Raw genomic sequence first — 22,831 nt, 5'->3', positions numbered from 1 at the left:
CAGGTAAGTTCACTTGCAGCTTCAGTGTGCGTTGTAAATGTGGTTACATATTGTGATAGAATGACGTTTTAAAACACAGACACACACACACACGAGGGCACGCATTCTCTAGCACTCTCTGAAGGACAAGGGGGAAAGTGCTCTTATGTGGGGCCAGTGGCGCAATGGATAACGCGTCTGACTATGGAACAGAAGATTGTAGGTTCGACTCCTATCTGGCTCGGAAGGGTTGCCAGACCCTTTTTTCAGGTAATTACTCTTGAGTTGTTAATTATCTCAGCCTTCTTGTAGGATGAACATTCCGGTGCAGGATGTGTCCAGCAATCGTTCCGTGGTAAGGAGGCTGTGATAGCAACTGTGGCAAGTCGAAAGTTTAATTATTGTACTGGATTCTATGAGCCTGACCTTTGAATGTTTCCCAAGCCTAAGCTTTTTGAACAAGAGAGGAAAACTTCACAACATGTGTTTTCTGGAGTGAAAATAGTTTTACTTCAAGGGTTGAGATGCGGGTCGCAGGGGATCTAAAAAATTGGTTGTGCAGGATTGGTAGCAACAACTGTTCAAGACACATGCCTTTTAGAACTCTCTTGAAAACTATAGAAATAAGCCCCGTGTGAAAAGGCCCCGGGTGAAAGGGATAACAGGCCTTCTTTTGGATCTGAAGACTGCAGGTTTGAACCCTACGTAGACCTTGCACTTTTTCATCTTTTGCGCTTTTTTAATCAGTAGGCTGCAGTTTAATGCTCATCAGTACTACTACTCTTGGGCACAGGCAGATGTCATTCGATTGATGGCAGCCTCAATAACAAAGCAGGGGACGGCGGGCACACAATTATATGCACAATGAGGCAATGTCTTTGATTTGGTGGAAGAGAATTAGAATGCCTAGGTAGGGGGCGAAAAGTTACACTGCCTATGAAGGCAACCATTCTTGGAAAGAGCCTGCTTGCAGATGAAAGGAACATTTACCTCCAAAGAATCAATATCGTAAACAGCTCTCAAGGAAATACTACTGACTGGTGGAAGAGAAAGACTGTGGAGCAAGTACTTCCCGAACCATAGGCATTTCTGAGAGAAATGGGGGGAATGATTTCAAATGTTGCCCAGGCGTGGGTGTTGAAAAGTCCATCATAACCCCCCAGTAAATCTGAATTTTGAAACAGCCACGCGTTCACCATAAAGGGGTGCGCTGGTCTGGGATTTCAACAGGGGTCCTTGATCCTTCAAACAAGGTATCAAGGTCGTTAACACAGATGTGTGCCAGAGTCTGTGTGCGCTTGCACTTGATAGATGACCCTTTTATTTTTGTGAGAATCATAATGCACTGAGCCAGTTCCTTGTTATCCATAGGCCAACACCTGACACACCCAGATGGTACCCAAGGCGGGGAGAGAGGTGGGTTAGAGCAGTTTCAAGAGCATTGTGCTCTTTCTGCCTTCTGCCCCTCTCATCCCCGATCGGCCAAAACCTCTGTAAAAGGCTGCAGGGTGAACATTTCATGGACCTCAGAAACTGAGGGAGGCCGGCCCAATGGGTCCTCCAAGGACCTATAGAACCCAGTGCCTCCCCTGGCCTGGTATTTCCAGCTTCCCCGAGCAATCTGGTGGCAAGGCTGACTTTAGCAGTCCTGCTGAAAAGGGGGTTCCCATATGGCCCAGAGGCCATCATTTGCATAGGCCCTGCCCTTCTCTCTGCTCTGTCCTGCTTCCCACAAAGCAATGCGTCACTGGCAACAGTATAGAGTTTGGTTGGCGGGGTGAAGGATAATGACAGGGAGGCTAGAAAATTGAAAGAAAGGTCACTGAAGTGCTGAAGTCTTCCTTGCTAAATGCAGCAGGGCACTGGCATTGGCCTGCAGGAGCAGTTAAAGGCTTACCTTTTCTACTGCAGTTGTAAACACCTTAAGAATGTTGAGGGGAGGGCAATTCAAAAATACAAATGGAAAGGAAGGCACTGGAAGTTGCTGTATTATTACAAGAAGACTTGCATACAAAGGACCTTTCTCTCTCGAAAGCTGTTAAAAATATGGAACGCTTCACAAATTTGCGTGTCATCCTTGCGCAGGGGCCATGCTAATCTTCTCTGTATCGTTCCAATTTTAGTATATGTGCCGCCAAAGCAAGCACACTTCATGGGAGAGCTTTCAATGTATATACACTCCCTGAATCTGCAGGCTTCAGACGTAGGGTGGCCTGAAAGCGCTGAGTGGATGGTCCAGTAAGCATTCAATTCTGAGACACATGGCAATAAGGCATGAGGCGTAACAATCCACTTCTATTCCCTATATTTGTGGTCCAAATCTTCACACATTGGAAGCATCTTCATTACGCCAGGTTGCAAAGGCTCATGGTCCAGACTACAGGCAAAGTGCATTGTGACATCACACTTCCTGGGGAACGTTGATGGAAAAGGTGAGTCAGCTGCACAGTAGGCTAGGTGAAGGCTTGTGGGAGTGGAATGGTGTTGTGGTGGGTTCCAGGGCAAAGAGAGCATATGACAAGGTGTCTTAATTTTCACCTGTATTTGAATAGTAAACGCCTTAGTGTTGTACTGGCCTGCTTACTAAGGAGTCCTCAGGCTCAGCCCCATACAGCTGTGGAACTGATGATGTTGAACCAGACTCTGTAAGAAACTGACGCTTATTTAAAATGTTTCTTTGCTGCTGGGTCTGCTTGGACTGGCGCTTATGTCCTTTTCTCTCCTAGGGTCCTTGGTGTAAGTTACGAAAACCTGACAGAACGTAACTTCAGTGGGGCAGGTAAGTTCACTTGCAGCTTCAGTGTGCGTTGTAAATGTGGTTACATATTGTGATAGAATGACGTTTTAAAACACAGACACACACACACACGAGGGCACGCATTCTCTAGCACTCTCTGAAGGACAAGGGGGAAAGTGCTCTTATGTGGGGCCAGTGGGGCAATGGATAACGCGTCTGACTACGGATCAGAAGATTGTAGGTTCGACTCCTATCTGGCTCGGAAGGGTTGCCAGTCCCTTTTTTCAGGTAATTACTCTTGAGTTGTTAATTATCTCAGCCTTCTTGTAGGATGAACATTCCGGTGCAGGATGTGTCCAGCAATCGTTCCGTGGTAAGGAGGCTGTGATAACAACTGTGGCAAGTCGAAAGTTTAATTATTGTACTGGATTCTATGAGCCTGACCTTTGAATGTTTCCCAAGCCTAAGCTTTTTGAACAAGAGAGGAAAACTTCACAACATGTGTTTTCTGGAGTGAAAATAGTTTTACTTCAAGGGTTGAGATGCGGGTCGCAGGGGATCTAAAAAATTGGTTGTGCAGGATTGGTAGGAACAACTGTTCAAGACACATGCCTTTTAGAACTCTCTTGAAAACTATAGAAATAAGCCCCGTGTGAAAAGGCCCCGTGTGAAAGGGATAACAGGCCTTCTTTTGGATCTGAAGATTGCAGGTTTGAACCCTACGTAGACCTTGCACTTTTTCATCTTTTGCGCTTTTTTAATCAGTAGGCTGCAGTTTAATGCTCATCAGTACTACTACTCTTGGGCACAGGCAGATGTCATTCGATTGATGGCAGCCTCAATAACAAAGCAGGGGACGGCGGGCACACAATTATATGCACAATGAGGCAATGTCTTTGATTTGGTGGAAGAGAATTAGAATGCCTAATTAGGGGGCGAAAAGTTACACTGCCTATGAAGGCAACCATTCTTGGAAAGAGCCTGCTTGCAGATGAAAGGAACATTTACCTCCAAAGAATCAATATCGTAAACAGCTCTCAAGGAAATACTACTGACTGGTGGAAGAGAAAGACTGTGGAGCAAGTACTTCCCGAACCATGGGCATTTCTGAGAGAAATGGGGGGAATGATTTCAAATGTTGCCCAGGCGTGGGTGTTGAAAAGTCCATCATAACCCCCCAGTAAATCTGAATTTTGAAACAGCCACGCGTTCACCATAAAGGGGTGCGCTGGTCTGGGATTTCAACAGGGGTCCTTGATCCTTCAAACAAGGTATCAAGGTCGTTAACACAGATGTGTGCCAGAGTCTGTGTGTGTGTGCGCTTGCACTTGATAGATGGCCCTTTTATTTTTGTGAGAATCATAATGCACTGAGCCAGTTCCTTGTTATCCATAGGCCAACACCTGACACACCCAGATGGAACCCAAGGCGGGGAGAGAGGTGGGTTAGAGCAGTTTCAAGAGCATTGTGCTCTTTCTGCCTTCTACCCCTCTCATCCCCGATCGGCCAAAACCTCTCTAAAAGGCTGCAGGGTGAACATTTCATGGACCTCAGAAACTGAGGGAGGCCGGCCCAATGGGTCCTCCAAGGACCTATAGAACCCGGTGCCTCCCCTGGCCTGGTATTTCCAGCTTCCCCGAGCAATCTGGTGGCAAGGCTGACTTTAGCAGTCCTGCTGAAAAGGGGGTTCCCATATGGCCCAGAGGCCATCATTTGCATAGGCCCTACCCTTCTCTCTGCTCTGTCCTGCTTCCCACAAAGCAATGCGTCACTGGCAACAGTATAGAGTTGGGGGGCGGGGTGAAGGATAATGACAGGGAGGCTGGAAAATTGAAAGAAAGGTCACTGAAGTGCTGAAGTCTTCCTTGCTAAATGCAGCTGGGCATTGGCATTGGCCTGCAGGAGCAGTTAAAGGCTTACCTTTTCTACTGCAGTGGTAAACACCTTAAGAATGTTGAGGGGAGGGCAATTCAAAAATACAAATGGAAAGGAAGGCACTGGAAGTTGCTGTATTATTACAAGAAGACTTGCAAACAAAGGACGTTTCTCTCTCTAAAGCTGTTAAAAATATGGAACGCTTCACGAATTTGCATGTCATCCTTGCGCAGGGGCCATGCTAATCTTCTCTGTATCATTCCAATTTTAGTATATGTGCCGCCGAAGCAAGCACACTTCATGGGAGAGCTTTCAATGTATATACACTCCCTGAATCTGCAGGCTTCAGACGTAGGGTGGCCTGAAAGCGCTGAGTGGATGGTCCAGTAAGCATTCAATTCTGAGACACATGGCAATAAGGCATGAGGCGTAACAATCCACTTCTATTCCCTATATTTGTGGTCCAAATCTTCACACATTGGAAGCATCTTCATTACGCCAGGTTGCAAAGGCTCATGGTCCAGACTACAGGCAAAGTGCATTGTGACATCACACTTCCTGGGGAACGTTGATGGAAAAGGTGAGTCAGCTGCACAGTAGGCTAGGTGAAGGCTTGTGGGAGTGGAATGGTGTTGTGGTGGGTTCCAGGGCAAAGAGAGCATATGACAAGGTGTCTTAATTTTCACCTGTATTTGAATAGTAAACGCCTTAGTGTTGTACTGGCCTGCTTACTAAGGAGTCCTCAGGCTCAGCCCCATACAGCTGTGGAACTGATGATGTTGAACCAGACTCTGTAAGAAACTGACGCTTATTTAAAATGTTTCTTTGCTGCTGGGTCTGCTTGGACTGGCGCTTATGTCCTTTTCTCTCCTAGGGTCCTTGGTGTAAGTTACGAAAACCTGACAGAACGTAACTTCAGTGGGGCAGGTAAGTTCACTTGCAGCTTCAGTGTGCGTTGTAAATGTGGTTACATATTGTTATAGAATGATGTTTTAAAACACAGACACACACACACACGAGGGCACGCATTCTCTAGCACTCTCTGAAGGACAAGGGGGAAAGTGCTCTTATGTGGGGCCAGTGGGGCAATGGATAACGCGTCTGACTACGGATCAGAAGATTGTAGGTTCGACTCCTATCTGGCTCGGAAGGGTTGCCAGTCCCTTTTTTCAGGTAATTACTCTTGAGTTGTTAATTATCTCAGCCTTCTTGTAGGATGAACATTCCGGTGCAGGATGTGTCCAGCAATCGTTCCGTGGTAAGGAGGCTGTGATAGCAACTGTGGCAAGTCGAAAGTTTAATTATTGTACTGGATTCTATGAGCCTGACCTTTGAATGTTTCCCAAGCCTAAGCTTTTTGAACAAGAGAGGAAAACTTCACAACATGTGTTTTCTGGAGTGAAAATAGTTTTACTTCAAGGGTTGAGATGCGGGTCGCAGGGGATCTAAAAAATTGGTTGTGCAGGATTGGTAGGAACAACTGTTCAAGACACATGCCTTTTAGAACTCTCTTGAAAACTATAGAAATAAGCCCCGTGTGAAAAGGCCCCGGGTAAAAGGGATAACAGGCCTTCTTTTGGATCTGAAGACTGCAGGTTTGAACCCTACGTAGACCTCGCACTTTTTCATCTTTTGCGCTTTTTTAATCAGTAGTCTGCAGTTTAATGCTCATCAGTACTACTACTCTTGGGCACAGGCAGATGTCATTCGATTGATGGCAGCCTCAATAACAAAGCAGGGGACGGCGGGCACACAATTATATGCACAATGAGGCAATGTCTTTGATTTGGTGGAAGAGAATTAGAATGCCTAAGTAGGGGGCGAAAAGTTACACTGCCTATGAAGGCAACCATTCTTGGAAAGAGCCTGCTTGCAGATGAAATGAACATTTACCTCCAAAGAATCAATATCGTAAACAGCTCTCAATGAAATACTACTGACTGGTGGAAGAGAAAGACTGTGGAGCAAGTACTTCCCGAACCATGGGCATTTCTGAGAGAAATGGGGGGAATGATTTCAAATGTTGCCCAGGCGTGGGTGTTGAAAAGTCCATCATAACCCCCCAGTAAATCTGAATTTTGAAACAGCCACGCGTTCACCATAAAGGGGTGCGCTGGTCTGGGATTTCAACAGGGGTCCTTGATCCTTCAAACAAGGTATCAAGGTCGTTAACACAGATGTGTGCCAGAGTCTGTGTGTGTGTGCGCTTGCACTTGATAGATGGCCCTTTTATTTTTGTGACAATCATAATGCACTGAGCCAGTTCCTTGTTATCCATAGGCCAACACCTGACACACCCAGATGGAACCCAAGGCGGGGAGAGAGGTGGGTTAGAGCAGTTTCAAGAGCATTGTGCTCTTTCTGCCTTCTGCCTTCTGCCTTCTGCCTTCTGCCTTCTGCCTTCTGCCTTCTGCCTTCTGCCTTCTGCCTTCTGCCTTCTGCCTTCTGCCCCTCTCATCCCCGATCGGCCACAACCTCTCTAAAAGGCTGCAGGGTAAACATTTCATGGACCTCAGAAACTGAGGGAGGCCGGCCCAATGGGTCCTCCAAGGACCTATAGAACCCGGTGCCTCCCCTGGCCTGGTATTTCCAGCTTCCCCGAGCAATCTGGTGGCAAGGCTGACTTTAGCAGTCCTGCTGAAAAGGGGGTTCCCATATGGCCCAGAGGCCATCATTTGCATAGGCCCTGCCCTTCTCTCTGCTCTGTCCTGCTTCCCACAAAGCAATGCGTCACTGGCAACAGTACAGAGTTGAGGGGCGGGGTGAAGGATAATGACAGGGAGGCTGGAAAATTGAAAGAAAGGTCACTGAAGTGCTGAAGTCTTCCTTGCTAAATGCAGCAGGGCACTGGCATTGGCCTGCAGGAGCAGTTAAAGGCTTACCTTTGCTACTGCAGTGGTAAACACCTTAAGAATGTTGAGGGGAGGGCAATTCAAAAATACAAATGGAAAGGAAGGCACTGGAAGTTGCTGTATTATTACAAGAAGACTTGCAAACAAAGGACCTTTCTCTCTCTAAAGCTGTTAAAAATATGGAACGCTTCACGAATTTGCGTGTCATCCTTGCGCAGGGGCCATGCTAATCTTCTCTGTATCGTTCCAATTTTAGTATATGTGCCGCCGAAGCAAGCACACTTCATGCGAGAGCTTTCAATGTATATACACTCCCTGAATCTGCAGGCTTCAGACGTAGGGTGGCCTGAAAGCGCTGAGTGGATGGTCCAGTAAGCATTCAATTCTGAGACACATGGCAATAAGGCATGAGGCGTAACAATCCACTTCTATTCCCTATATTTGTGGTCCAAATCTTCACACATTGGAAGCATCTTCATTACGCCAGGTTGCAAAGGCTCATGGTCCAGACTACAGGCAAAGTGCATTGTGACATCACACTTCCTGGGGAACGTTGATGGAAAAGGTGAGTCAGCTGCACAGTAGGCTAGGTGAAGGCTTGTGGGAGTGGAATGGTGTTGTGGTGGGTTCCAGGGCAAAGAGAGCATATGACAAGGTGTCTTAATTTTCACCTGTATTTGAATAGTAAACGCCTTAGTGTTGTACTGGCCTGCTTACTAAGGAGTCCTCAGGCTCAGCCCCATACAGCTGTGGAACTGATGATGTTGAACCAGACTCTGTAAGAAACTGACGCTTATTTAAAATGTTTCTTTGCTGCTGGGTCTGCTTGGACTGGCGCTTATGTCCTTTTCTCTCCTAGGGTCCTTGGTGTAAGTTACGAAAACCTGACAGAACGTAACTTCAGTGGGGCAGGTAAGTTCACTTGCAGCTTCAGTGTGCGTTGTAAATGTGGTTACATATTGTGATAGAATGACGTTTTAAAACACAGACACACACACACACGAGGGCACGCATTCTCTAGCACTCTCTGAAGGACAAGGGGGAAAGTGCTCTTATGTGGGGCCAGTGGCGCAATGGATAACGCGTCTGACTACGGATCAGAAGATTGTAGGTTCGACTCCTATCTGGCTCGGAAGGGTTGCCAGTCCCTTTTTTCAGGTAATTACTCTTGAGTTGTTAATTATCTCAGCCTTCTTGTAGGATGAACATTCCGGTGCAGGATGTGTCCAGCAATCGTTCCGTGGTAAGGAGGCTGTGATAGCAACTGTGGCAAGTCGAAAGTTTAATTATTGTACTGGATTCTATGAGCCTGACCTTTGAATGTTTCCTAAGCCTAAGCTTTTTGAACAAGAGAGGAAAACTTCACAACATGTGTTTTCTGGAGTGAAAATAGTTTTACTTCAAGGGTTGAGATGCGGGTCGCAGGGGATCTAAAAAATTGGTTGTGCAGGATTGGTAGGAACAACTGTTCAAGACACATGCCTTTTAGAACTCTCTTGAAAACTATAGAAATAAGCCCCGTGTGAAAAGGCCCCGGGTGAAAGGGATAACAGGCCTTCTTTTGGATCTGAAGACTGCAGGTTTGAACCCTACGTAGACCTTGCACTTTTTCATCTTTTGCGCTTTTTTAATCAGTAGGCTGCAGTTTAATGCTCATCAGTACTACTACTCTTGGGCACAGGCAGATGTCATTCGATTGATGGCAGCCTCAATAACAAAGCAGGGGACGGCGGGCACACAATTATATGCACAATGAGGCAATGTCTTTGAATTGGTGGAAGAGAATTAGAATGCCTAGGTAGGGGGCGAAAAGTTACACTGCCTCTGAAGGCAACCATTCTTGGAAAGAGCCTGCTTGCAGATGAAAGGAACATTTACCTCCAAAGAATCAATATCGTAAACAGCTCTCAAGGAAATACTACTGACTGGTGGAAGAGAAAGACTGTGGAGCAAGTACTTCCCGAACCATGGGCATTTCTGAGAGAAATGGGGGGAATGATTTCAAATGTTGCCCAGGCGTGGTTGTTGAAAAGTCCATCATAACCCCCCAGTAAATCTGAATTTTGAAACAGCCACGCGTTCACCATAAAGGGGTGCGCTGGTCTGGGATTTCACCAGGGGTCCTTGATCCTTCAAACTAGGTATCAAGGTCGTTAACACAGATGTGTGCCAGAGTCTGTGTGTGTGTGCGCTTGCACTTGATAGATGGCCCTTTTATTTTTGTGAGAATCATAATGCACTGAGCCAGTTCCTTGTTATCCATAGGCCAACACCTGACACACCCAGATGGAACCCAAGGCGGGGAGAGAGGTGGGTTAGAGCAGTTTCAAGAGCATTGTGCTCTTTCTGCCTTCTGCCCCTCTCATCCCCGATCGGCCAAAACCTCTCTAAAAGGCTGCAGGGTGAACATTTCATGGACCTCAGAAACTGAGGGAGGCCGGCCCAATGGGTCCTCCAAGGACCTATAGAACCCGGTGCCTCCCCTGGCCTGGTATTTCCAGCTTCCCCGAGCAATCTGGTGGCAAGGCTGACTTTAGCAGTCCTGCTGAAAAGGGGGTTCCCATATGGCCCAGAGGCCATCATTTGCATAGGCCCTACCCTTCTCTCTGCTCTGTCCTGCTTCCCACAAAGCAATGCGTCACTGGCAACAGTATAGAGTTGGGGGGCGGGGTGAAGGATAATGACAGGGAGGCTGGAAAATTGAAAGAAAGGTCACTGAAGTGCTGAAGTCTTCCTTGCTAAATGCAGCTGGGCACTGGCATTGGCCTGCAGGAGCAGTTAAAGGCTTACCTTTTCTACTGCAGTGGTAAACACCTTAAGAATGTTGAGGGGAGGGCAATTCAAAAATACAAATGGAAAGGAAGGCACTGGAAGTTGCTGTATTATTACAAGAAGACTTGCAAACAAAGGACCTTTCTCTCTCTAAAGCTGTTAAAAATATGGAACGCTTCACGAATTTGCGTGTCATCCTTGCGCAGGGGCCATGCTAATCTTCTCTGTATCGTTCCAATTTTAGTATATGTGCCGCCGAAGCAAGCACACTTCATGGGAGAGCTTTCAATGTATATACACTCCCTGAATCTGCAGGCTTCAGACGTAGGGTGGCCTGAAAGCGCTGAGTGGATGGTCCAGTAAGCATTCAATTCTGAGACACATGGCAATAAGGCATGAGGCGTAACAATCCACTTCTATTCCCTATATTTGTGGTCCAAATCTTCACACATTGGAAGCATCTTCATTACGCCAGGTTGCAAAGGCTCATGGTCCAGACTACAGGCAAAGTGCATTGTGACATCACACTTCCTGGGGAACGTTGATGGAAAAGGTGAGTCAGCTGCACAGTAGGCTAGGTGAAGGCTTGTGGGAGTGGAATGGTGTTGTGGTGGGTTCCAGGGCAAAGAGAGCATATGACAAGGTGTCTTAATTTTCACCTGTATTTGAATAGTAAACGCCTTAGTGTTGTACTGGCCTGCTTACTAAGGAGTCCTCAGGCTCAGCCCCATACAGCTGTGGAACTGATGATGTTGAACCAGACTCTGTAAGAAACTGACGCTTATTTAAAATGTTTCTTTGCTGCTGGGTCTGCTTGGACTGGCGCTTATGTCCTTTTCTCTCCTAGGGTCCTTGGTGTAAGTTACGAAAACCTGACAGAACGTAACTTCAGTGGGGCAGGTAAGTTCACTTGCAGCTTCAGTGTGCATTGTAAATGTGGTTACATATTGTGATAGAATGACGTTTTAAAACACAGACACACACACACACGAGGGCACGCATTCTCTAGCACTCTCTGAAGGACAAGGGGGAAAGTGCTCTTATGTGGGGCCAGTGGGGCAATGGATAACGCGTCTGACTACGGATCAGAAGATTGTAGGTTCGACTCCTATCTGGCTCGGAAGGGTTGCCAGTCCCTTTTTTCAGGTAATTACTCTTGAGTTGTTAATTATCTCAGCCTTCTTGTAGGATGAACATTCCGGTGCAGGATGTGTCCAGCAATCGTTCCGTGGTAAGGAGGCTGTGATAGCAACTGTGGCAAGTCGAAAGTTTAATTATTGTACTGGATTCTATGAGCCTGACCTTTGAATGTTTCCCAAGCCTAAGCTTTTTGAACAAGAGAGGAAAACTTCACAACATGTGTTTTCTGGAGTGAAAATAGTTTTACTTCAAGGGTTGAGATGCGGGTCGCAGGGGATCTAAAAAATTGGTTGTGCAGGATTGGTAGGAACAACTGTTCAAGACACATGCCTTTTAGAACTCTCTTGAAAACTATAGAAATAAGCCCCGTGTGAAAAGGCCCCAGGTGAAAGGGATAACAGGCCTTCTTTTGGATCTGAAGACTGCAGGTTTGAACCCTACGTAGACCTTGCACTTTTTCATCTTTTGCGCTTTTTTAATCAGTAGGCTGCAGTTTAATGCTCATCAGTACTACTACTCTTGGGCACAGGCAGATGTCATTCGATTGATGGCAGCCTCAATAACAAAGCAGGGGACGGCGGGCACACAATTATATGCACAATGAGGCAATGTCTTTGATTTGGTGGAAGAGAATTAGAATGCCTAGGTAGGGGGCGAAAAGTTACACTGCCTATGAAGGCAACCATTCTTGGAAAGAGCCTGCTTGCAGATGAAAGGAACATTTACCTCCAAAGAATCAATATCGTAAACAGCTCTCAAGGAAATACTACTGACTGGTGGAAGAGAAAGACTGTGGAGCAAGTACTTCCCGAACCATGGGCATTTCTGAGAGAAATGGGGGGAATGATTTCAAATGTTGCCCAGGCGTGGGTGTTGAAAAGTCCATCATAACCCCCCAGTAAATCTGAATTTTGAAACAGCCACGCGTTCACCATAAAGGGGTGCGCTGGTCTGGGATTTCAACAGGGGTCCTTGATCCTTCAAACAAGGTATCAAGGTCGTTAACACAGATGTGTGCCAGAGTCTGTGTGTGTGTGCGCTTGCACTTGATAGATGGCCCTTTTATTTTTGTGAGAATCATAATGCACTGAGCCAGTTCCTTGTTATCCATAGGCCAACACCTGACACACCCAGATGGAACCCAAGGCGGGGAGAGAGGTGGGTTAGAGCAGTTTCAAGAGCATTGTGCTCTTTCTGCCTTCTACCCCTCTCATCCCCGATCGGCCAAAACCTCTCTAAAAGGCTGCAGGGTGAACATTTCATGGACCTCAGAAACTGAGGGAGGCCGGCCCAATGGGTCCTCCAAGGACCTATAGAACCCGGTGCCTCCCCTGGCCTGGTATTTCCAGCTTCCCCGAGCAATCTGGTGGCAAGGCTGACTTTAGCAGTCCTGCTGAAAAGGGGGTTCCCATATGGCCCAGAGGCCATCATTTGCATAGGCCCTACCCTTCTCTCTGCTCTGTCCTGCTTCCCACAAAGCAATGCGTCACTGGCAACAGTATAGAGTTGGGGGGCGGGGTGAAGGATAATGACAGGGAGGCTGGAAAATTGAAAGAAAGGTCACTGAAGTGCTGAAGTCTTCCTTGCTAAATGCAGCTGGGCACTGGCATTGGCCTGCAGGAGCAGTTAAAGGCTTACCTTTTCTACTGCAGTGGTAAACACCTTAAGAATGTTGAGGGGAGGGCAATTCAAAAATACAAATGGAAAGGAAGGCACTGGAAGTTGCTGTATTATTACAAGAAGACTTGCAAACAAAGGACGTTTCTCTCTCTAAAGCTGTTAAAAATATGGAACGCTTCACGAATTTGCATGTCATCCTTGCGCAGGGGCCATGCTAATCTTCTCTGTATCATTCCAATTTTAGTATATGTGCCGCCGAAGCAAGCACACTTCATGGGAGAGCTTTCAATGTATATACACTCCCTGAATCTGCAGGCTTCAGACGTAGGGTGGCCTGAAAGCGCTGAGTGGATGGTCCAGTAAGCATTCAATTCTGAGACACATGGCAATAAGGCATGAGGCGTAACAATCCACTTCTATTCCCTATATTTGTGGTCCAAATCTTCACACATTGGAAGCATCTTCATTACGCCAGGTTGCAAAGGCTCATGGTCCAGACTACAGGCAAAGTGCATTGTGACATCACACTTCCTGGGGAACGTTGATGGAAAAGGTGAGTCAGCTGCACAGTAGGCTAGGTGAAGGCTTGTGGGAGTGGAATGGTGTTGTGGTGGGTTCCAGGGCAAAGAGAGCATATGACAAGGTGTCTTAATTTTCACCTGTATTTGAATAGTAAACGCCTTAGTGTTGTACTGGCCTGCTTACTAAGGAGTCCTCAGGCTCAGCCCCATACAGCTGTGGAACTGATGATGTTGAACCAGACTCTGTAAGAAACTGACGCTTATTTAAAATGTTTCTTTGCTGCTGGGTCTGCTTGGACTGGCGCTTATGTCCTTTTCTCTCCTAGGGTCCTTGGTGTAAGTTACGAAAACCTGACAGAACGTAACTTCAGTGGGGCAGGTAAGTTCACTTGCAGCTTCAGTGTGCGTTGTAAATGTGGTTACATATTGTTATAGAATGATGTTTTAAAACACAGACACACACACACACGAGGGCACGCATTCTCTAGCACTCTCTGAAGGACAAGGGGGAAAGTGCTCTTATGTGGGGCCAGTGGGGCAATGGATAACGCGTCTGACTACGGATCAGAAGATTGTAGGTTCGACTCCTATCTGGCTCGGAAGGGTTGCCAGTCCCTTTTTTCAGGTAATTACTCTTGAGTTGTTAATTATCTCAGCCTTCTTGTAGGATGAACATTCCGGTGCAGGATGTGTCCAGCAATCGTTCCGTGGTAAGGAGGCTGTGATAGCAACTGTGGCAAGTCGAAAGTTTAATTATTGTACTGGATTCTATGAGCCTGACCTTTGAATGTTTCCCAAGCCTAAGCTTTTTGAACAAGAGAGGAAAACTTCACAACATGTGTTTTCTGGAGTGAAAATAGTTTTACTTCAAGGGTTGAGATGCGGGTCGCAGGGGATCTAAAAAATTGGTTGTGCAGGATTGGTAGGAACAACTGTTCAAGACACATGCCTTTTAGAACTCTCTTGAAAACTATAGAAATAAGCCCCGTGTGAAAAGGCCCCGGGTAAAAGGGATAACAGACCTTCTTTTGGATCTGAAGACTGCAGGTTTGAACCCTACGTAGACCTCGCACTTTTTCATCTTTTGCGCTTTTTTAATCAGTAGGCTGCAGTTTAATGCTCATCAGTACTACTACTCTTGGGCACAGGCAGATGTCATTCGATTGATGGCAGCCTCAATAACAAAGCAGGGGACGGCGGGCACACAATTATATGCACAATGAGGCAATGTCTTTGATTTGGTGGAAGAGAATTAGAATGCCTAAGTAGGGGGCGAAAAGTTACACTGCCTATGAAGGCAACCATTCTTGGAAAGAGCCTGCTTGCAGATGAAAGGAACATTTACCTCCAAAGAATCAATATCGTAAACAGCTCTCAATGAAATACTACTGACTGGTGGAAGAGAAAGACTGTGGAGCAAGTACTTCCCGAACCATGGGCATTTCTGAGAGAAATGGGGGGAATGATTTCAAATGTTGCCCAGGCGTGGGTGTTGAAAAGTCCATCATAACCCCCCAGTAAATCTGAATTTTGAAACAGCCACGCGTTCACCATAAAGGGGTGCGCTGGTCTGGGATTTCAACAGGGGTCCTTGATCCTTCAAACAAGGTATCAAGGTCGTTAACACAGATGTGTGCCAGAGTCTGTGTGTGTGTGCGCTTGCACTTGATAGATGGCCCTTTTATTTTTGTGAGAATCATAATGCACTGAGCCAGTTCCTTGTTATCCATAGGCCAACACCTGACACACCCAGATGGAACCCAAGGCGGGGAGAGAGGTGGGTTAGAGCAGTTTCAAGAGCATTGTGCTCTTTCTGCCTTCTGCCTTCTGCCTTCTGCCTTCTGCCTTCTGCCTTCTGCCTTCTGCCTTCTGCCTTCTGCCTTCTGCCTTCTGCCTTCTGCCTTCTGCCTTCTGCCTTCTGCCTTCTGCCTTCTGCCTTCTGCCCCTCTCATCCCCGATCGGCCACAACCTCTCTAAAAGGCTGCAGGGTAAACATTTCATGGACCTCAGAAACTGAGGGATGCCGGCCCAATGGGTCCTCCAAGGACCTATAGAACCCGGTGCCTCCCCTGGCCTGGTATTTCCAGCTTCCCCGAGCAATCTGGTGGCAAGGCTGACTTTAGCAGTCCTGCTGAAAAGGGGGTTCCCATATGGCCCAGAGGCCATCATTTGCATAGGCCCTGCCCTTCTCTCTGCTCTGTCCTGCTTCCCACAAAGCAATGCGTCACTGGCAACAGTACAGAGTTGAGGGGCGGGGTGAAGGATAATGACAGGGAGGCTGGAAAATTGAAAGAAAGGTCACTGAAGTGCTGAAGTCTTCCTTGCTAAATGCAGCAGGGCACTGGCATTGGCCTGCAGGAGCAGTTAAAGGCTTACCTTTGCTACTGCAGTGGTAAACACCTTAAGAATGTTGAGGGGAGGGCAATTCAAAAATACAAATGGAAAGGAAGGCACTGGAAGTTGCTGTATTATTACAAGAAGACTTGCAAACAAAGGACCTTTCTCTCTCTAAAGCTGTTAAAAATATGGAACGCTTCACGAATTTGCGTGTCATCCTTGCGCAGGGGCCATGCTAATCTTCTCTGTATCGTTCCAATTTTAGTATATGTGCCGCCGAAGCAAGCACACTTCATGCGAGAGCTTTCAATGTATATACACTCCCTGAATCTGCAGGCTTCAGACGTAGGGTGGCCTGAAAGCGCTGAGTGGATGGTCCAGTAAGCATTCAATTCTGAGACACATGGCAATAAGGCATGAGGCGTAACAATCCACTTCTATTCCCTATATTTGTGGTCCAAATCTTCACACATTGGAAGCATCTTCATTACGCCAGGTTGCAAAGGCTCATGGTCCAGACTACAGGCAAAGTGCATTGTGACATCACACTTCCTGGGGAACGTTGATGGAAAAGGTGAGTCAGCTGCACAGTAGGCTAGGTGAAGGCTTGTGGGAGTGGAATGGTGTTGTGGTGGGTTCCAGGGCAAAGAGAGCATATGACAAGGTGTCTTAATTTTCACCTGTATTTGAATAGTAAACGCCTTAGTGTTGTACTGGCCTGCTTACTAAGGAGTCCTCAGGCTCAGCCCCATACAGCTGTGGAACTGATGATGTTGAACCAGACTCTGTAAGAAACTGACGCTTATTTAAAATGTTTCTTTGCTGCTGGGTCTGCTTGGACTGGCGCTTATGTCCTTTTCTCTCCTAGGGTCCTTGGTGTAAGTTACGAAAACCTGACAGAACGTAACTTCAGTGGGGCAGGTAAGTTCACTTGCAGCTTCAGTGTGCGTTGTAAATGTGGTTACATATTGTGATAGAATGACGTTTTAAAACACAGACACACACACACACGAGGGCACGCATTCTCTAGCACTCTCTGAAGGACAAGGGGGAAAGTGCTCTTATGTGGGGCCAGTGGCGCAATGGATAACGCGTCTGACTACGGATCAGAAGATTGTAGGTTCGACTCCTATCTGGCTCGGAAGGGTTGCCAGTCCCTTTTTTCAGGTAATTACTCTTGAGTTGTTAATTATCTCAGCCTTCTTGTAGGATGAACATTCCGGTGCAGGATGTGTCCAGCAATCGTTCCGTGGTAAGGAGGCTGTGATAGCAACTGTGGCAAGTCGAAAGTTTAATTATTGTACTGGATTCTATGAGCCTGACCTTTGAATGTTTCCTAAGCCTAAGCTTTTTGAACAAGAGAGGAAAACTTCACAACATGTGTTTTCTGGAGTGAAAATAGTTTTACTTCAAGGGTTGAGATGCGGGTCGCAGGGGATCTAAAAAATTGGTTGTGCAGGATTGGTAGGAACAACTGTTCAAGACACATGCCTTTTAGAACTCTCTTGAAAACTATAGAAATAAGCCCCGTGTGAAAAGGCCCCGGGTGAAAGGGATAACAGGCCTTCTTTTGGATCTGAAGACTGCAGGTTTGAACCCTACGTAGACCTTGCACTTTTTCATCTTTTGCGCTTTTTTAATCAGTAGGCTGCAGTTTAATGCTCATCAGTACTACTACTCTTGGGCACAGGCAGATGTCATTCGATTGATGGCAGCCTCAATAACAAAGCAGGGGACGGCGGGCACACAATTATATGCACAATGAGGCAATGTCTTTGAATTGGTGGAAGAGAATTAGAATGCCTAGGTAGGGGGCGAAAAGTTACACTGCCTCTGAAGGCAACCATTCTTGGAAAGAGCCTGCTTGCAGATGAAAGGAACATTTACCTCCAAAGAATCAATATCGTAAACAGCTCTCAAGGAAATACTACTGACTGGTGGAAGAGAAAGACTGTGGAGCAAGTACTTCCCGAACCATGGGCATTTCTGAGAGAAATGGGGGGAATGATTTCAAATGTTGCCCAGGCGTGGTTGTTGAAAAGTCCATCATAACCCCCCAGTAAATCTGAATTTTGAAACAGCCACGCGTTCACCATAAAGGGGTGCGCTGGTCTGGGATTTCACCAGGGGTCCTTGATCCTTCAAACTAGGTATCAAGGTCGTTAACACAGATGTGTGCCAGAGTCTGTGTGTGTGTGCGCTTGCACTTGATAGATGGCCCTTTTATTTTTGTGAGAATCATAATGCACTGAGCCAGTTCCTTGTTATCCATAGGCCAACACCTGACACACCCAGATGGAACCCAAGGCGGGGAGAGAGGTGGGTTAGAGCAGTTTCAAGAGCATTGTGCTCTTTCTGCCTTCTGCCCCTCTCATCCCCGATCGGCCAAAACCTCTCTAAAAGGCTGCAGGGTGAACATTTCATGGACCTCAGAAACTGAGGGAGGCCGGCCCAATGGGTCCTCCAAGGACCTATAGAACCCGGTGCCTCCCCTGGCCTGGTATTTCCAGCTTCCCCGAGCAATCTGGTGGCAAGGCTGACTTTAGCAGTCCTGCTGAAAAGGGGGTTCCCATATGGCCCAGAGGCCATCATTTGCATAGGCCCTACCCTTCTCTCTGCTCTGTCCTGCTTCCCACAAAGCAATGCGTCACTGGCAACAGTATAGAGTTGGGGGGCGGGGTGAAGGATAATGACAGGGAGGCTGGAAAATTGAAAGAAAGGTCACTGAAGTGCTGAAGTCTTCCTTGCTAAATGCAGCTGGGCACTGGCATTGGCCTGCAGGAGCAGTTAAAGGCTTACCTTTGCTACTGCAGTGGTAAACACCTTAAGAATGTTGAGGGGAGGGCAATTCAAAAATACAAATGGAAAGGAAGGCACTGGAAGTTGCTGTATTATTACAAGAAGACTTGCAAACAAAGGACCTTTCTCTCTCTAAAGCTGTTAAAAATATGGAACGCTTCACGAATTTGCGTGTCATCCTTGCGCAGGGGCCATGCTAATCTTCTCTGTATCGTTCCAATTTTAGTATATGTGCCGCCGAAGCAAGCACACTTCATGCGAGAGCTTTCAATGTATATACACTCCCTGAATCTGCAGGCTTCAGACGTAGGGTGGCCTGAAAGCGCTGAGTGGATGGTCCAGTAAGCATTCAATTCTGAGACACATGGCAATAAGGCATGAGGCGTAACAATCCACTTCTATTCCCTATATTTGTGGTCCAAATCTTCACACATTGGAAGCATCTTCATTACGCCAGGTTGCAAAGGCTCATGGTCCAGACTACAGGCAAAGTGCATTGTGACATCACACTTCCTGGGGAACGTTGATGGAAAAGGTGAGTCAGCTGCACAGTAGGCTAGGTGAAGGCTTGTGGGAGTGGAATGGTGTTGTGGTGGGTTCCAGGGCAAAGAGAGCATATGACAAGGTGTCTTAATTTTCACCTGTATTTGAATAGTAAACGCCTTAGTGTTGTACTGGCCTGCTTACTAAGGAGTCCTCAGGCTCAGCCCCATACAGCTGTGGAACTGATGATGTTGAACCAGACTCTGTAAGAAACTGACGCTTATTTAAAATGTTTCTTTGCTGCTGGGTCTGCTTGGACTGGCGCTTATGTCCTTTTCTCTCCTAGAGTCCTTGGTGTAAGTTACGAAAACCTGACAGAACGTAACTTCAGTGGGGCAGGTAAGTTCACTTGCAGCTTCAGTGTGCGTTGTAAATGTGGTTACATATTGTGATAGAATGACGTTTTAAAACACAGACACACACACACACGAGGGCACGCATTCTCTAGCACTCTCTGAAGGACAAGGGGGAAAGTGCTCTTATGTGGGGCCAGTGGCGCAATGGATAACGCGTCTGACTACGGATCAGAAGATTGTAGGTTCGACTCCTATCTGGCTCGGAAGGGTTGCCAGTCCATTTTTTCAGGTAATTACTCTTGAGTTGTTAATTATCTCAGCCTTCTTGTAGGATGAACATTCCGGTGCAGGATGTGTCCAGCAATCGTTCCGTGGTAAGGAGGCTGTGATAGCAACTGTGGCAAGTCGAAAGTTTAATTATTGTACTGGATTCTATGAGCCTGACCTTTGAATGTTTCCCAAGCCTAAGCTTTTTGAACAAGAGAGGAAAACTTCACAACATGTGTTTTCTGGAGTGAAAATAGTTTTACTTCAAGGGTTGAGATGCGGGTCGCAGGGGATCTAAAAAATTGGTTGTGCAGGATTGGTAGGAACAACTGTTCAAGACACATGCCTTTTAGAACTCTCTTGAAAACTATAGAAATAAGCCCCATGTGAAAAGGCCCGGGTGAAAGGGATAACAGGCCTTCTTTTGGATCTGAAGACTGCAGGTTTGAACCCTACGTAGACCTTGCACTTTTTCATCTTTTGCGCTTTTTTAATCAGTAGGCTGCAGTTTAATGCTCATCAGTACTACTACTCTTGGGCACAGGCAGATGTCATTCGATTGATGGCAGCCTCAATAACAAAGCAGGGGACGGAGGGCACACAATTATATGCACAATGAGGCAATGTCTTTGATTTGGTGGAAGAGAATTAGAATGCCTAGGTAGGGGGCGAAAAGTTACACTGCCTCTGAAGGCAACCATTCTTGGAAAGAGCCTGCTTGCAGATGAAAGGAACATTTACCTCCAAAGAATCAATATCGTAAACAGCTCTCAAGGAAATACTACTGACTGGTGGAAGAGAAAGACTGTGGAGCAAGTACTTCCCGAACCATGGGCATTTCTGAGAGAAATGGGGGGAATGATTTCAAATGTTGCCCAGGCGTGGTTGTTGAAAAGTCCATCATAACCCCCCAGTAAATCTGAATTTTGAAACAGCCACGCGTTCACCATAAAGGGGTGCGCTGGTCTGGGATTTCACCAGGGGTCCTTGATCCTTCAAACTAGGTATCAAGGTCGTTAACACAGATGTGTGCCAGAGTCTGTGTGTGTGTGCGCTTGCACTTGATAGATGGCCCTTTTATTTTTGTGAGAATCATAATGCACTGAGCCAGTTCCTTGTTATCCATAGGCCAACACCTGACATACCCAGATGGAACCCAAGGCGGGGAGAGAGGTGGGTTAGAGCAGTTTCAAGAGCATTGTGCTCTTTCTGCCTTCTGCCCCTCTCATCCCCGATCGGCCAAAACCTCTCTAAAAGGCTGCAGGGTGAACATTTCATGGACCTCAGAAACTGAGGGAGGCCGGCCCAATGGGTCCTCCAAGGACCTATAGAACCCGGTGCCTCCCCTGGCCTGGTATTTCCAGCTTCCCCGAGCAATCTGGTGGCAAGGCTGACTTTAGCAGTCCTGCTGAAAAGGGGGTTCCCATATGGCCCAGAGGCCATCATTTGCATAGGCCCTACCCTTCTCTCTGCTCTGTCCTGCTTCCCACAAAGCAATGCGTCACTGGCAACAGTATAGAGTTGGGGGGCGGGGTGAAGGATAATGACAGGGAGGCTGGAAAATTGAAAGAAAGGTCACTGAAGTGCTGAAGTCTTCCTTGCTAAATGCAGCTGGGCACTGGCATTGGCCTGCAGGAGCAGTTAAAGGCTTACCTTTTCTACTGCAGTGGTAAACACCTTAAGAATGTTGAGGGGAGGGCAATTCAAAAATACAAATGGAAAGGAAGGCACTGGAAGTTGCTGTATTATTACAAGAAGACTTGCAAACAAAGGACCTTTCTCTCTCGAAAGCTGTTAAAAATATGGAACGCTTCACAAATTTGCGTGTCATCCTTGCGCAGGGGCCATGCTAATCTTCTCTGTATCTTTCCAATTTTAGTATATGTGCCGCCGAAGCAAGCACACTTCATGGGAGAGCTTTCAATGTATATACACTCCCTGAATCTGCAGGCTTCAGACGTAGGGTGGCCTGAAAGCGCTGAGTGGATGGTCCAGTAAGCATTCAATTCTGAGACACATGGCAATAAGGCATGAGGCGTAACAATCCACTTCTATTCCCTATATTTGTGGTCCAAATCTTCACACATTGGAAGCATCTTCATTACGCCAGGTTGCAAAGGCTCATGGTCCAGACTACAGGCAAAGTGCATTGTGACATCACACTTCCTGGGGAACGTTGATGGAAAAGGTGAGTCAGCTGCACAGTAGGCTAGGTGAAGGCTTGTGGGAGTGGAATGGTGTTGTGGTGGGTTCCAGGGCAAAGAGAGCATATGACAAGGTGTCTTAATTTTCACCTGTATTTGAATAGTAAACGCCTTAGTGTTGTACTGGCCTGCTTACTAAGGAGTCCTCAGGCTCAGCCCCATACAGCTGTGGAACTGATGATGTTGAACCAGACTCTGTAAGAAACTGACGCTTATTTAAAATGTTTCTTTGCTGCTGGGTCTGCTTGGACTGGCGCTTATGTCCTTTTCTCTCCTAGGGTCCTTGGTGTAAGTTACGAAAACCTGACAGAACGTAACTTCAGTGGGGCAGGTAAGTTCACTTGCAGCTTCAGTGTGCGTTGTAAATGTGGTTACATATTGTGATAGAATGACGTTTTAAAACACAGACACACACACACACGAGGGCACGCATTCTCTAGCACTCTCTGAAGGACAAGGGGGAAAGTGCTCTTATGTGGGGCCAGTGGGGCAATGGATAACGCGTCTGACTACGGATCAGAAGATTGTAGGTTCGACTCCTATCTGGCTCGGAAGGGTTGCCAGTCCCTTTTTTCAGGTAATTACTCTTGAGTTGTTAATTATCTCAGCCTTCTTGTAGGATGAACATTCCGGTGCAGGATGTGTCCAGCAATCGTTCCGTGGTAAGGAGGCTGTGATAGCAACTGTGGCAAGTCGAAAGTTTAATTATTGTACTGGATTCTATGAGCCTGACCTTTGAATGTTTCCCAAGCCTAAGCTTTTTGAACAAGAGAGGAAAACTTCACAACATGTGTTTTCTGGAGTGAAAATAGTTTTACTTCAAGGGTTGAGATGCGGGTCGCAGGGGATCTAAAAAATTGGTTGTGCAGGATTGGTAGGAACAACTGTT

General features: G+C 46.8%; 11 non-coding genes across 11 annotated transcripts; 3 read left to right on the top strand and 8 right to left on the bottom strand.

Annotated features, from left to right (window-relative positions):
• Positions 1–2,019: 2,019 nt before the first annotated feature.
• Positions 2,020–2,126, bottom strand: LOC138297875 (U6 spliceosomal RNA). The gene has a single exon (XR_011204412.1). It is a non-coding gene; the product is annotated as a U6 spliceosomal RNA (small nuclear RNA).
• Positions 2,127–4,779: 2,653 nt separating this feature from the next.
• Positions 4,780–4,886, bottom strand: LOC138297926 (U6 spliceosomal RNA). The gene has a single exon (XR_011204463.1). It is a non-coding gene; the product is annotated as a U6 spliceosomal RNA (small nuclear RNA).
• A 2,730-nt stretch (positions 4,887–7,616) lies between these two features.
• On the bottom strand, positions 7,617–7,723 carry LOC138297854 (U6 spliceosomal RNA). The gene has a single exon (XR_011204392.1). It is a non-coding gene; the product is annotated as a U6 spliceosomal RNA (small nuclear RNA).
• A 779-nt stretch (positions 7,724–8,502) lies between these two features.
• On the top strand, positions 8,503–8,575 carry TRNAR-ACG (transfer RNA arginine (anticodon ACG)). Its single transcript has one exon. It is a non-coding gene; the product is annotated as a tRNA-Arg (tRNA).
• A 1,801-nt stretch (positions 8,576–10,376) lies between these two features.
• Positions 10,377–10,483, bottom strand: LOC138297853 (U6 spliceosomal RNA). The gene has a single exon (XR_011204391.1). It is a non-coding gene; the product is annotated as a U6 spliceosomal RNA (small nuclear RNA).
• Positions 10,484–13,136: 2,653 nt separating this feature from the next.
• On the bottom strand, positions 13,137–13,243 carry LOC138297925 (U6 spliceosomal RNA). Its single transcript, XR_011204462.1, has one exon. It is a non-coding gene; the product is annotated as a U6 spliceosomal RNA (small nuclear RNA).
• A 2,772-nt stretch (positions 13,244–16,015) lies between these two features.
• On the bottom strand, positions 16,016–16,122 carry LOC138297852 (U6 spliceosomal RNA). Its single transcript, XR_011204390.1, has one exon. It is a non-coding gene; the product is annotated as a U6 spliceosomal RNA (small nuclear RNA).
• A 779-nt stretch (positions 16,123–16,901) lies between these two features.
• On the top strand, positions 16,902–16,974 carry TRNAR-ACG (transfer RNA arginine (anticodon ACG)). Its single transcript has one exon. It is a non-coding gene; the product is annotated as a tRNA-Arg (tRNA).
• Positions 16,975–18,775: 1,801 nt separating this feature from the next.
• On the bottom strand, positions 18,776–18,882 carry LOC138297851 (U6 spliceosomal RNA). The gene has a single exon (XR_011204389.1). It is a non-coding gene; the product is annotated as a U6 spliceosomal RNA (small nuclear RNA).
• Positions 18,883–19,661: 779 nt separating this feature from the next.
• On the top strand, positions 19,662–19,734 carry TRNAR-ACG (transfer RNA arginine (anticodon ACG)). The gene has a single exon. It is a non-coding gene; the product is annotated as a tRNA-Arg (tRNA).
• A 1,800-nt stretch (positions 19,735–21,534) lies between these two features.
• On the bottom strand, positions 21,535–21,641 carry LOC138297893 (U6 spliceosomal RNA). Its single transcript, XR_011204430.1, has one exon. It is a non-coding gene; the product is annotated as a U6 spliceosomal RNA (small nuclear RNA).
• Positions 21,642–22,831: the final 1,190 nt, after the last annotated feature.

Source organism: Pleurodeles waltl, chromosome 5 (assembly GCF_031143425.1).
Source record: "Pleurodeles waltl isolate 20211129_DDA chromosome 5, aPleWal1.hap1.20221129, whole genome shotgun sequence".
Classification (NCBI taxonomy): Eukaryota; Metazoa; Chordata; class Amphibia; order Caudata; family Salamandridae; genus Pleurodeles; species Pleurodeles waltl.
Note: the sequence above shows the minus strand (reverse complement) of the source record. Positions and strands in the feature narration are given on the sequence as shown.